We start from the raw sequence: 14075 nt of genomic DNA on the forward strand, positions 1-14075 counted from the left end.
GGGACTGTTCTGTGTGGGGCAGGGCGGACACCAATCCCTGGTGTGACCTGCAGTCTCAGGCAGGCTGCCTCGCCTGCTAAGGGATCCCTGAGAAGAGCCCCAATTTGCGTCTGCAGATGGTGTCCCCACCCTGGGGTTTGTGTTGGTCCCTGACAGAGCTGTAGGGAAGGGAGTGGCACAGGCACAGATCCTGAATCACTGCGGTCTTAGATGGCACGCTGCCCAGTCTCGCAGCACCCTGGTGCAGAGGGGACACTGAGGCTCCCGCTCTGAGGCTTAAGTAGGAACAGCACGCTAGTGAAGGCTGGCATTACTGCAAGGCCAGGGCATGTTTTCTCCTTCCTGCCTTTGCGAACCTGTGCTGAGGCCGGCAGGTCGCAGTTCCCCGTGTTCCTGGGGAGGCAGGCGCTGGGGGGCGCTGGGGCTGATGAGCTAACACTGCCTTCTGGACGTGGCTCTCCCAACCTGCGCATTGTCTTTTGTCAGAGTCCGCTCCACCGTGAGGCTTGGTCTTCAGGCTCTTCTAACAACATCCCACGATGGAGAGGGACATTTCTCCCAAGCCCTGACAGTGTTAGGAGCGGAGCAGAGTGGGAGCAGCAGGGAGAAGAAAGGGGTGTGGTGGCCACTCTTCTGGCTATTTGCCTTCCCTTGGGAATTCCAGAAAATGAGCAAAGAGTGTCTAGAAGGGCTTTGGACAACTTGCAAGGGTCTCCCTCATCCTTCACAACTTTCCTGCCCAACTCCCTATGTCCCCACCCACAGGGGCACTACTTTCGTCCAGACAAGTGAGTCCTCTCCAATCTGTGTGCCTCTCCCCTGCACAGTCCCTTCCAAATGGCCCCTTCCTCTCTGTGCTCCCTGCATCACGAAGGCTCCCCACATCCCCACTCTGGAGGGCATCACTGTGCTCATGAAGACTCAGGGGCTCGGGACACCTCTGCCAACTGCAAATAGTGCTTATTACGTGTCAAGAGGTTTTCAGTTTTCTTGGCATACTGTCACTGTCATCCCCATTTGACAGATAAATAAACTGAAACGGGGAGAAAACAAGAAACTCGTTCACAGTCACACAGCGACACACAGGTGGACCCTGACTTGCACTCAGGCACCTGGCTGGAGACCATCCTCTTAACCACACAAGCTCATCCCTCCCCAGAGCTGCAGAGAGAGGAGCAGAGTAAAACCTATTTCTGGCAGGTCCACACGTGGTAAAAGACAGTGATTCCTCTCCTGGTCATAAAGGCATTCAACATTCTATTCCTTTCTGGGACAGGAGACTGGAAGGATCCGGCGCCCAGACAGCAGGTGCCTGGGACTAGCACTAGAGGGCGTGGCACCTGTCCACGGAAACATGACTCTGGAGCTCAACTAGTCCCCAGACAAAGCCCTGGCTTTCTGTTAGGTGCACCTCACTGCAGTTAAAAAAAAAAACACAAAAAACAAAAACCCAAAACAAAAAAATTTACCAGGGTGGGATCTGAGGTGGGGATGACTGTCATTACTGGCTCTAGAATGCTCAACGACCTCTGAGGTGCTGACTCTCAGCGTTTCTTGAGGGAGAGTGTAGTTGTCAGAAGATTCTGAACAGAAAAATAAAAAAAGATACGACACCAAAATGTTAACGTGTCTCTGAGTGAGAAGGGGCTATGGATGGCTTTTAAAAGGGGCATGTGGGGATCCCTAGGTGGCGCAGCGGTTTGGCGCCTGCCTTTGGCCCAGGGCGCAGTCCTGGAGACCCGGGATCGAATCCCACATCGGGCTCCCGGTGCATGGAGCCTGCTTCTCCCTCTGCCTGTGTCTCTGCCTCTCTCTCTCTCTTTCTCTCTGTGACTATCATAAACAAATAAAAATTAAAAATAAATAAATAAATAAATAAAAGGGGCATGTGTTAGGGCACCTGGGTGGCCCAGTGGTTGAGTGTCTGCCTTCAGCTCAGGTCATGATCCAGGGTCCTGAGATCGAGTCCTGAATCGGGCTCCCTGCGTGGAGCCTGCTTCTCCCTCTGCCTGTGTCTCTGCCTCTCTATGTGTCTCTTATGAATAAATAAATAAAATCCTTAAAAAAGGGAGGGGGCATGTGTTACCTCAGACAATTTTGGGACACAACTGTGGGACATCCTTTGCTCCCCCTGCCTGCTCTAGAGACGCGCATCCAACACCACCTCTGCCCTCCAGGGACAGGGATGCTGGCACTGCTCTGGAGGACAGCCAGGCTTTACAGAGGAGGTGACTCACCTGAACAATGAGCACCTCCCATGTGCCAGGCGCTGGGGAGACAAGTGCCTGCTCTCACAAAGCTTACATTCTAGCACAGTGGAGGAAATGCACGCACTTGCGTGTGCGCACACACATCAGGTGGTGCTAAGAGCCATACAGAAAAACAAGGCAGTGCAGGCAGGGGTGAGAGGGAACGGGAGAAAGCAGGAGTGAGTTATTTTAAATGGCTGGTCAGGAAAGGCCACTCCAAGGTGACATCTGACCAGAGATCAGGGCTGCCGTAAAGATTCATGTGCTCTGTGTGTTCAACAACCAGCAAGGAGGGCAGCATAGATGAGACTACTTCATTCAGGCCTTAGAGAAAAAACCGCAGGAAGGACCTGAGGTTCCATCCTCATTGAGATGGAACCCCTGCAGGGCTCAGAGGAGACTGTACGCGTGGCGATAATGTTAAAAGGATCCTCTAGGTGCTGGGGGCCAAAAACATGCTGTAAAGAGGGGTAGGGAGACCAACTGGCCCAGTGGTTCTCAACTGGGGGCAACTCTGCCCCCAGATTGCATTTGGACTGTCTGGACACATTTTTGGCCGTTACCAAAGGGAGTTTCTGATAATGTAGAGGGTAGAGATGCTGCTAGACATCCAATAATGCACAGGACACCCCCACCCCCGCCCTGGTACCATGACAGTGATCCAGCCCAAAGTATCTGCAGCGTTGAGGCAAGAAGCCCTGAGGCTGCCACTAGAATGGTGCGCTGAGACCAGAGAGGTGGGGGAAAGGATCACCCCGGATATGTTCAGAAGGCAGAGCTCATGAGGTGCCTCCCGTGGTCGGGATGCAATAAAATCACAGGGAAGAGGCAACATGGCAGCGAGGCCGGGCACTTCCATGCCACTCCCAGTCCAGCTCCACGGAGCTCTGCTCTGACCGGGAAGATCACTCTCCTCCTCCTGCCCCCACTGAGGTGCACACTGCTCCCCTGAGCTGCAGTCTCGAGGCCCACTGCTGACCACACAGCAGCAACAAAGCAGGTCCTACAACCCTTGATCCAAATCCTCACTCATAACGCTGCTCTCAACTGACCTGGAGGAGCCCAAAGTCGCTGTATAAGTTTGTTTCATGAATATAAAAAGACAAACTGAGGCTGATCAATAGGTTGAAAATAAAAGGAAGCTGATACAAGAAACTACTTTCAAGTGGATCTGAGCATCACATCCGTAGGATTTGGTGGGTGGCCCTAAGGGCTGGCCTTCTCAGCGGAAGCCAAGCACCTGCTCCGGGGAACACAGGTGGCTTCATTCCTCATCAGCCGCACCAGCACCAGGCTCCCGGTGTGACAGGGAAGTGGCAGGAAGTTCCCAATGAAAGGCAAAGGAGGGGCTTCAAGGTGCCTCAGTATTTGTGTCAAGGCTGGAACCCACGCACTCGACCACTGTCATCTACCGTCCGACTCTGGGGAAGGCCAAAACAGAAGAGATGTGGGTATCGTCCTTCAGACCCACCGGAGGAAAACCAAGCCTGTCTTTCCAGGAAAACAGTAATGTTCTCAATACCAGACCTTCAACTTACAACTGGGAACAGCTTCAAACTCAAAAAGCTCAGCATCGTGCCAAGCATCCACGGGGGGCTGCACAGCCTCAGATCACAAGGACAAGCTGACCGCCAGCCCCACACTGTGCCCTGGTGAGCGAGTGGAAAACTAGGGACAGCCTATAGTGGTCCAGGTTCAGGTTTGTATTCAGGGTGAGGTTTCACCAAACATCGCTGAACTGAGCCAGGCCCAAGGCCTCGGGAGGACCTCTCAGAAACCTCAAAGTGCTCAGCAAGGAAACCAGACTCTTTCTTCAGAAAAGAAAAACAAGCTACCCCGCAGCTTTGCCTGGGGAGGAGGGGAAAAGTGGCCCAGCCGACACAAGTAGGAATTAGGCTGTTTCCCTAAGCCAGGACTCAAAGGACAGAGTCCTGAAAGGAATATGAGGTCAGGCCAGCACTGGAAATTTCTAAAGGCTTACTACTCCCAAGGGGGTAGGAACAATCTGCGAAGCACAGTCCCTGCCACCTGCCAACAGTGTGAGTGGAGTGTGAGTCCAAGACACATTGGAGAAGGATGAAACAGGTCACCAGGGATTCCACTTGGGTTGGGGACCCCAGGGACTCCTAATCAGACCCCCACCCCACCCCTAGTCACAGATACTTCTGACGCTGTCTGTCCCTAAGCTTGAAGGGCCTAGCCACACTGTCCGTGGGTTCCAGTCCACGGCGAGCACCGCACCCCAGCAGCACCGCGGGGGGAGGCAGACGCCTGAGAGCACACACAGATGCTCCTAAGGCTGAGAAGCCCCTCAGCCCGGCTCGTTTTGACAGGGGTGAGAACAGAAGAAACCATTCAATAGGAACTTTGTTAAAACCTAGAATTGAGGTCAATTAATTTCTTTAGAGCTTCCTGTAGATTCAGGGCTAGAGGAGAACATACAAATGTAAAATAAGGAGTGCACACTGTTTTGAAAGAATTTTACAAGGACTCGGCACAGAGATGGGTGAGGAGTGGGAAGGCCCAGTGACCTTAACCTCCCTCTCCCCCCTGCCAACGCAAATACAACTGGGTGGGCAGAGAAGCTACTTATGCGGGACTGGAAATCTGTATGCTACAGTGAGGAATTCTGGAAAAGTTTTGGAAATCCTAGAGTGGAATGCTCCCTACAGCAGTGTTTTTCAAAACTGTGGGCTGTGACCCATTTGTGGGTTATGAAATCAATTTAGGGGGTCATGGCCAACACTAGGGGGGGAAAAAGGAAGTATCTACACGCATGACACACAGTAAGGCCAGGTACATTTGGGGAAACCCCTTCTAGGTGCAATATATAATGCACATGTGTCCTCGGCCATGACATAAAATGTGCATTCTCCGGTGGGTCACTCGAAGAAGTCTGAGAGCCCCCACCCTACCTGCCCAGTCTCTGTACCCAGCTCTGCTGCTTCTCTCTGCCTAGGGTTTCAGCCAGTTATACCAAGGGGAGAGAGGCTTCTTTTCTCATTGGAAGTTGGTCTGGAGCCAAAAACAAGCAAACAAACAAAAAACCCAGGATCTGTATGTTTGCACCCAGACACTGTGGGGGTCGGGTACTACGAACTCTCTCTGGCATCACTTACAGATGTCAGCATGGTGGCTTTCAGAAGGGGCAGGAAATGGCACTGTGGATAGAGCTAGGCTCCTCTTCTGGCTTCTTCCTAAGCCCGAGTTCCCAGTTACATGGGGCCGGGGGATATGACTGGTCAGTGATTCTAGAGTATGGCTGGGTAAGGACTTTCTCAGAGCAGTTGACCATCATGTGGCTAGCCCCTGACAACCCAACAATCAGCAAGCTGCCCACCTGAGGAGAGAAGGTTTTACCAGCAAAACACAAATGGCCAGAGGGCCTCACATGCCTGGGGAAGAGAGAGGACAGCTAGAAACGTCTGGGCAGAATGGAAGAAAAGACAAAGGTCAGTGTCCCTAACTAGAAAATTCTGTCAATCATGTGCTACAGAAACCATTCACCAGAAGTTTGGCTAAAACCAGACTCAGGTCCATTAATTCCACAATTTTCTAGTGTTTCCTATAGATTGAGAATGAGACAAGAATATAAATCTGTAGGAATGTGCCTTGTATTTAGACGGGGGGACAAAATGAAAATACGTGAAAACTTATACAGAAGTTCATGTACTGCTTAGCTGGGTAGGGAGACAAAAGTTCCTACTTCTGGACAGTAGGTGGGGGAGGGTGGGAAGGGCCAGGCTGTATAGGAACCATCAGAGATGTAGGTGAGGGATGTTCACCACCTCCTTGGCTTCAGATGAAAATAGACCAGGCCTCTGTACTCTCAGCCCCCCAGGGCAGCACTATCCCCTGGGACCCCCCTCTCATCACACACCCGAGATCAAAAGCTGCAATCAGGGCTGGGCAATGCAGCATGACTGCATCATTGCCTGGAAAATGCAGCTGCAGCTTGCTGGAATGGCCTGGAGGCACAGCCTGCCCCAGGGGACAGAGTAAGGGGACCCAGTCCAACTGCCTACTAAGTGAGGGGGCAGGACTGGGGAGCTGCGCCTGGCAGCAGGCCAGCTGGAGCCTCAGCAGCAGAGCTGGGTCTCTGCAGATGCCGTGATGTTTGGGGTGTGGCTTGTGCATTTGGTGGCAAGAGGTGGAGGCATGGAGAAAGAACCCGGCACTGCACCTCTAGTCTCGGCCCCAGGCTTGTCTACCTGACTTTAAAAAGCACAAAGCAGCCCAGGGCCTTCTGGATCTGAAGGGAGGGTACAAATGGGAAGCCTTAGGAGGAAATCTCCCTCCTCAAGAAGTTTAACTAAAAAGTAGAAAAGTAAACAGTAAACATGACTTCATGTCTGTTCTTGTGGCCAGGCTGCTGTCCTGGGGCTGCCGGGCATCCCTGGGAGTGAGCATGCATGCAGCAGGCCACTGTCTGGGTGCAGAGGGCTCAGGGCCCAACACTGCCTTCTAGACCTCCACCCCACTTACATCCTCTGATGTCAGGTCAGCTCAGGGAACGATGACAGGCCTTTAGTGAGCTTGTACAGTATAGGCAGGAGGCCTACGTGCTCAGCCTCTTCCAAACCCACAACCTCTACGGGGCACCACCATCACCCGTGCTTTCACTCCACAGAGGAATCTGGAGGCTTGCAGAAGTAGGTGAACTGCCTGAGACCACCCTGGCCACAAGACTCCAGAGCCATGGTTTTGTTAACTTATTTTTCCTCATTGGGCAAGCATTGCCTAGACCATGGCCCTCAAGTGATGAGAGCTGTGCTGACAAAGAGTGGCCCCTGATAGCACTCCACCATCTTCCCAGAGCTCCCTGAAATGCAGACTCCCAGGCCACAGGGCTAGGGAGTGGCCTGGAAATCCATACTTGAACAGTCTCTCGTTCCAGGTGACCTATGTGCACAGCACCTTGTCTTCACCTAAGAGAAGGTCTTAAGAGAGAGGGTATGAGGATAGAAGGAGGGAGGGCCCTGTCCCAGTCCAGCCCCAGGAGGGCATTCTGAAAAGATGACCCAACGCTGGCTACTCTAATTGGCATTTTAAAGGCAAAAAGGAAAGAGAAGCAGCTCAAAGGGACGGTCTCTGAGTCCAGTGGGGCAGGCCAGGCCCACTCTCAACCACAAGGGATCCCGTGTGGAAGACATAACCTCCTGAATCCACACCAACCTCTGCTTGCTTCTCCAATACCCACGGTTGCTAATTCAAGGCAGATGAAATAAACACCTATCTTGAGGTACTGCACATCACCTGGTCACCAAATGGCCTGGAAACTCTGGAACAGATGGAATGGCTCTTGGTTTAGTCATTAAGTCTGAAAAACCCTGACTGCCCTCCCTCCTGACGTCAATTACCCAAAGCTCACCCACAGCAACTCATGTCAGGATGGGATGGTTTACTGAGCTGGGACTGGAAATACTTGTGAACAAAACAGCAGAATCACTGAGACTGGGGGAAGAATCCCTCCACCTCTCTGTCACAGCCAGAGAGCAGAGTCCTTTTACCAACCTGGGCGCGAGATGCCTCATCTGGAATGACAGCCCTGGGCTTGTCCAGGCTCTTTGGGCTTGAGCTCGTTCCCTGCAACATCTCCAGGGGGCCTGGTTGCTACCAACTGCCCACAGCTGTCACTGCTGAGGGACCACATGGGCGGCCTGTCTGGAGCACGCATCCCCACAGACACCCCCCCCCCCAAGTGGGCAGGCTGAATGGAAAGATATCCTTGGCCCATGCCAGGTCAGAGAAAGCCCCATGCCAGGCACACTGGGGCATAGCCTAAACCAGCCTCCTGACAGTTTCTCTTCTGAGGAACCTACAGCTCAGTTGGAAAAAGCAAACACATGAAATGGTGTTTACAAAGGCTGAAACAAGACACAAAAATTAATGTAAGGGTGCATCTTGATTTAGATGCCATTACTAAAAAGTCTTTTATAAATTGAAAAGATTTTAGGTACACTAGGAGAGCTATCTCAAGAAAACCCACAGGAAATCTTAAAGTATGCAAATAACCATGTTCTTGTTCACATGGTCAAAATTCTACCCTCCTTTTAATGAGTGCAGACACACCCACCCACAGTGATGAAGAGATCCGACCAAGAGTGAATCAGAGCATGTGGGAAAGAGTGCTCTCAGCTGGGTGTGCAGGGGCCACGCTAACAGCAGCAGCTAGTGCTACCCAGGCTCTGGCACGCAGGAGAAAACAGCCTTGCTTGGACAAAGAGGGTCCAGCAGACAGGTCATCTCAGGCCTGAGGGAGGGGTGCAAGGAGGAGGGGGAGGAAGAGGAGAAGGGGGAAGAGGAGGAAGAGGAGGAGGAAGAGGAGGAGGAAGAGGAGGAGGAGGAGGAAGAGGAGGAGGAGGAGGAAGGCATGTCTAGGTGCTTCACAGACCTCACTCAAGCCTCACTGCCGCCTCAAAGGGAAGGGCTTCTCATTTCAGACAAGAAATGTGCAGGGATAGTCACAGAACCATCCCAGCTCAGGGACCAGAACAGCCTCCCCACCCCATGATGCTCCAGGGTGCCCCTGAGGGTTCAGGGAATAGTAGTGAAAACACCAGCACACAAGACATAGAACCTACGCCTCCCAGTGACCTTTTCTGTATAATTAAGGCATGAAACTTCTTTCCTTCTGGGCAACTCTAGGTTCCACGCAGGAAGGACCTCTCAGCCAGAAATCATATTTTCACAAACCTGAACCAGGACGTTTCTTGAGAGCAAGAGATCAAAATTCACTTGCACTACAAGACACCCGTTTTTAGACTCCAGGCCTTACAATCAGCAGCTGCAAGGTGGTGTTCGGCTGACCACACACACTACCATGTTGGTTTTTTTTTTTTTAATTTTTATTTATTTATGATAGTCACACACACACAGAGAGAGAGAGAGAGAGAGGCAGAGACACAGGCAGAGGGAGAAGCAGGCTCCATGCACCGGGAGCCCGACGTGGGACTCGATCCCGGGTCTCCAGGATCGCGCCCTGGGCCAAAGGCAGGCGCCAAACTGCTGCGCCACCCAGGGATCCCCACCATGTTGGTTTTTGAAGGGCAACTGGTGGAAACCAACAAATGGACCCATAACAAGAGAGTGGAGGAAGTCTAAATATTCAATTTAGCAGTGTTGAAATAACAGAAGATTACGAGGAAAGACAGAGGCGGCCTCAGCAGGTCTCAAGAGGAGGACTAAGTTCTAAGGCAGGTATTCGTCAGAACCCTCAGCACTCTTTAAACAGACTCTGGGGCGCCTGGGTGGCTGTCAGTGAAGCATCTGCCTTCAGCTCAGGTCATGATCCCGGGTCCTGGGATGGAGTCCCATAGTGGGCTCCCTGCTCAGTGGGGGAGTCCACGCCTCCCTCTGCCCTTGGCTTGTGATCTCCTGCTCTCTCTCAAAAAAAAAAATCTTAAAAAAAAATACTTTAAACATATATATCTGAGGCTCAAGATGCAAAAACAGGGTATTAAAATCATCAACAGGGAAGCCCCGGTGGCGCAGTGGTTTGGCACCGCCTGCGGCCTTGGGTGTGATCCTGGAGACCCAGGATCGAGTCCCACATTGGGCTCCCTGCCTGGAGCCTGCTTCTCCCTCTGCCTGTGTCTCTGCCCCTCTCTCTGTGCGTCTATGAATAAATAAATAAAATCTTTTAAAAAATTAAAAAAATAAAATAAAATCATCAACAAAGTGAGTTCCACTGATTACGGCTCCTCACCTCGGTTATCCCTGACATTCTCATGGTTCAGCCCTTGAACAGACACACAGGCACCAGGTCATCAAAACAATGCAGCCCCAACTTTGACTTACCTCTGCCCAGGTGCTCCAGACCCTAGTCTAGGCCAGTAGGCTCCGTGCCAGCTTTTAGCACGAAACCCCCACTGACCAGAGACAGGGGGCCTGACCCAGGCCGGCTGCTACCAAGGTGGCAAAAAGCAGATACTGCCAGCATATACCCCCGGACACCTGGGGGACAAGGCTTAGCCACCTTAAAGACTTCCAGGCAGGAAGGCGGCCATATGAACTTAACTGTTAGAGCTGAATTTCTGGATGGGACAAGCTGGTACATAAAATGTGGCTCTGCCCACATGTAAGAGCTCCAAATTTGAGAAAGAGCGCCCAGGCTCGAGGGGATGTGTAGATGGCCACCAGGACCTCAGCTTACAGATGGTCCTGCTCCCTGTTTTCACCTTTCCTACTGTGAGCCCACAGAAACATGACATCATCTTCAAGATGACATAAGCTTCAGTCAGCGAAGAGCTGACACCTCATCTACACAGTGGCTTGTGACATCCAATTTTACCTCCACCCACAACACCTGCATCTTCTTTGGGTCAGGCTACCAAACACTGAGAATCAGCTGCTAATCAATAGCCACACTCTGCAAAATGCATCCTACCTTCTGAAGCAGACTCAGACTGAAAGGGATCCACTCAGCACTGCTATTTTTAAAAATGCAAATATGGTAGGAAAAGGCAGTAAAAATAACACAGCAGAGCCCTGATCCAAGGCTGATTCTTTGCTGAGGGGCCAGGCTCTCATTGAAGTAGGGGTGGAGTGTGTGGGGCTCAGGGTGGCTGATCTTCCCACGGAGTTTTGTTTTTTATCCGGTGAGGGCAGAACCGAGAACACCGGCCAGACTCCCCCCACCCCTACCTGGCTGTCTCTCCCCGGATACACAGCTGAGCCCCCCCGCAGCAGGTGAGCTGAATTCATCCCGGCGGGGCGGGTGGGCAGGCTTCATGGTCCTTCCCCAGAGTGACTATGCCAAATGCCAATGGTTCCCCCCCCCGCCCCCGTTCTCCTCAATTCTAAAACATCTTCCAAGACACCCTGCAGACATGCCCCCCGCGCACCCCCAAGGCAGGAGCTTAGTAAAGGCACAGCAAGCCAAGGAGGAAGACAGACCAGACCCTGGGATAGAAAGCAAGCTAGGCCTTGCATCAGTGATGGTCCTGACAGCCAGATGGTCCCAAACTGCAGACTGCCTTCCAAATTGGCCTGATCCACGCTGTCAATGCCATGGCCACAGACAGGCAGACCTCGCTACCGGGAGTCAGCAGACACAGCCTCCTTGCCACTGCAGCGCCAACCACGACAACCAAGCCTTCCTTTCCTCAGTTCCCCGTGTTACCAGAATTAGGTCAGGACAGAGGCAGGTAGCCTCCCTCTGAGCAAAGATTTCTAACAAAATTGAGCACAAATATTTAGCCGCCTGAATTCATCATAATTGGCATGGCTGGGAAAGTGCAAAGGACTTACCAGCACACGCTGGAAAAAGAGGTAAGGAGGATACATCTACTGGTCCTGCAGACTTACTTCTAACATCCCCTGTGGCCCGCTAACAGGGAACGGGAACAACTGCAGCTATAAGTGCCCCACAGCCGAACCCAAGTGTCTAGAAGGGCTAGAGACCTTCTGGGGTATGGGTTACAGCTTCTACGGGATAAACATCTCAGCTTTTCTATCTCCCCTATCTGGGCTGGCTGGCAGGCTCAAGAAGAACCAGAAGGCAACAGAAGATCGGCATCTGAAGAATCCTTCCTTGTGTCGTAGGTTGCACCCAGACCTTCTCGAGGACCATCGGGCTAAGTGGAGGAAGACGGGGGCAGATAGATGATGATGTCTCATGGACCCCGCTGCGGTCCCACACGGGCCAGCAGAGCCGCCAGAGGGTGAAGGCTGGCCTGCAGCGGTGGTTCTGAGGTCCCTACTGCAGCAAGCTGCAGGAGGTGCCAGGACATGCACGGTGGCTAGTAAGTAATCAAAAACCATTTCCCCCTTGTGCCCCCTGCCCATGCTTTCTCAACCGTTTCTGAGTTGACTTCACTCATTGGGAGCCCGAACTGTCCCCAGACAGACGGCGTGCAGAAACTGCTGAGGAGCTACACGGGGAGAGGTGTGATGGGGGTGTCTAACACTGACCCACTTTCCTCAGGCTGCAGGCCAGTCTCGTCTCTCCTCTCGCAGGGGCTGGGCTGGGCCAGGGTCTGCCCTGCAGGGAAGTCTGGGCTCCAGACGATTGCTTCCTTTCACGTTTAGGACACGCTGCTCACTGGATCGACTGCAGGCCGTCCATCCAGCCACTCATGCGACCACCAACACAATGCTAGGATGCAAGATGCTGTGTCTGATGCCAGTGAAACTGGGTAACAAGAGAGCCTCAGCCCAGCCAACGGAAGGGTGGGGAGGACAGGTAGTTCCACAAGCGATTACGTGCTGGTGTTAGGCTAGGGGCGGTAGGAGCTGCCACAGGGGACAATCGTGGCTTTCATGTTTCTCCAGATGGCTGCACTCACGTCTCGGCTCAGACGTCACCTACTCAGAAAGGCCTTCCCTGACCGCCCCATTTGGACTTGTTCCTCCTTGTTCTCTACACATTCTCTGCACACTCCCACTTTTCCTCCACAGCACTCGCCATTCCTCCTGCATCTGTTACTCTCTGCCTCAGTAGAACATGAACCCCGCAAGGGCAGGCACTGCTCACCGCCACATTCCCAGGAACCCACATGGTGGATGTGAGGGGGCACCCCAGGAGCCGCCAGAGAGATGGTGGAGGAAGAATCTGAAGATTCAGGCCTGAAAGTGAAGCCACAGGGGCAGCCTAGGCCACAGCATCTGTGCAGGAACCTGCACATCGGAGGCCCTCTGTTCAGAAACCCCACAGCTGGCAAGCCCAGAATCGGTTCCCTGGGACCCCCACCACCTTCTCTCGGTGAGGGCAGCATCGAAGGGCCCACCCCCCAGCTCCTAAGCCCGGCTCAGCTCCCGACCCCAGCCCAGCAGCCTACTGGTCTGATGTGACCGTTCTGCGGGGTGTCCACACAGAAAGAACCACACAGGTAAGTAACCACGATCTGAGAAGCAGCACTCGAGCCAACAGGCAAGAGCCACAGGAAAAGCAGAGCCACCTAGAAGGGGGACAGACGGCCTCACTGCGCGGAGTCTGGCAGCCTGTCCACAACGTTTTAAGCCCAGTTCTGATTATTCTACTCACACAATGTACAGAATTTTGAGAAGCTTCGGAGCAGCACTAGGAACAGGATCTAGGAGGAAGGAGGGAAACAAATTCTAGGACAGAAAAGAGAAGCCCAGGATTATTTCTGTCTTCGAGTCTAGACCTTCCATGAGAACGCGCGACAACTGCAAATGCCTGTGGAGAATTTAAAGGAGGGATGGCTGCGCCACAGAAAGAAACCAGGGGCAGGAGCAACCCTCCAGAATGGGCTTCTCCATGGTTCCTGGGTCAGACCTGTCCCATCCCACAGGCAAGCCCTGGCCACACTGGGCTATGGAGCACCTGCAATGTGACCAAGTGTGAGAGGGGATATGCTAGAGCACAGACCGGAGTCAAAGCCGAGAACGAAGAACGCACACCACCTCATGAACAGGTTATAGCCCTTGCATGCTGACATATCCCGGATCTAGACTAGCTTGAATAAAAATTAATAAAATTGATTTCACCCGTTCCTTTTTGGCTTTTTCTAATGTGGCCACTAAAAACCCTCTGAAATTACATGTGTGGCTTATACTGTATTTCCTCTTCTTTTTTTTTTTTTTTTAAGAGAACGGGAGGGGAGGAGCAGAGGGAGAGGGAGAGAGAATCCCAAGCAGGCTCCATGCCCAACGCAGACTGGGGCTCGATCTCAAGACCCTGAGATCAAGACCTGAGCGGAAATCAAGAGTCGGATGCTCAACCGACTCAGCCAGCCAGGCGCCCCCGACTTGTGTTGTATTGCTACTGAACAGTGTTGGTTAAACCAGTGAATTCTTAAAAACAAGAGCACCAAAGGCATAACAACACAAAATAGCAGCCCCATCTTACTATTTCAATAG

The 14075-nt window shown here is 52.6% G+C and overlaps 1 protein-coding gene across 2 annotated transcripts in view; it reads right to left on the reverse strand.

The window, feature by feature from the left end:
* Positions 1-14075, reverse strand: part of UBE2O (ubiquitin conjugating enzyme E2 O) — a 56341-nt gene that overhangs the window by 15259 nt on the left and 27007 nt on the right. The gene's annotated exons all lie outside the window — the stretch shown is intronic.

Source organism: Canis lupus, chromosome 16, assembly GCF_048164855.1.
Source record: "Canis lupus baileyi chromosome 16, mCanLup2.hap1, whole genome shotgun sequence".
Lineage (NCBI taxonomy): Eukaryota > Metazoa > Chordata > Mammalia > Carnivora > Canidae > Canis > Canis lupus.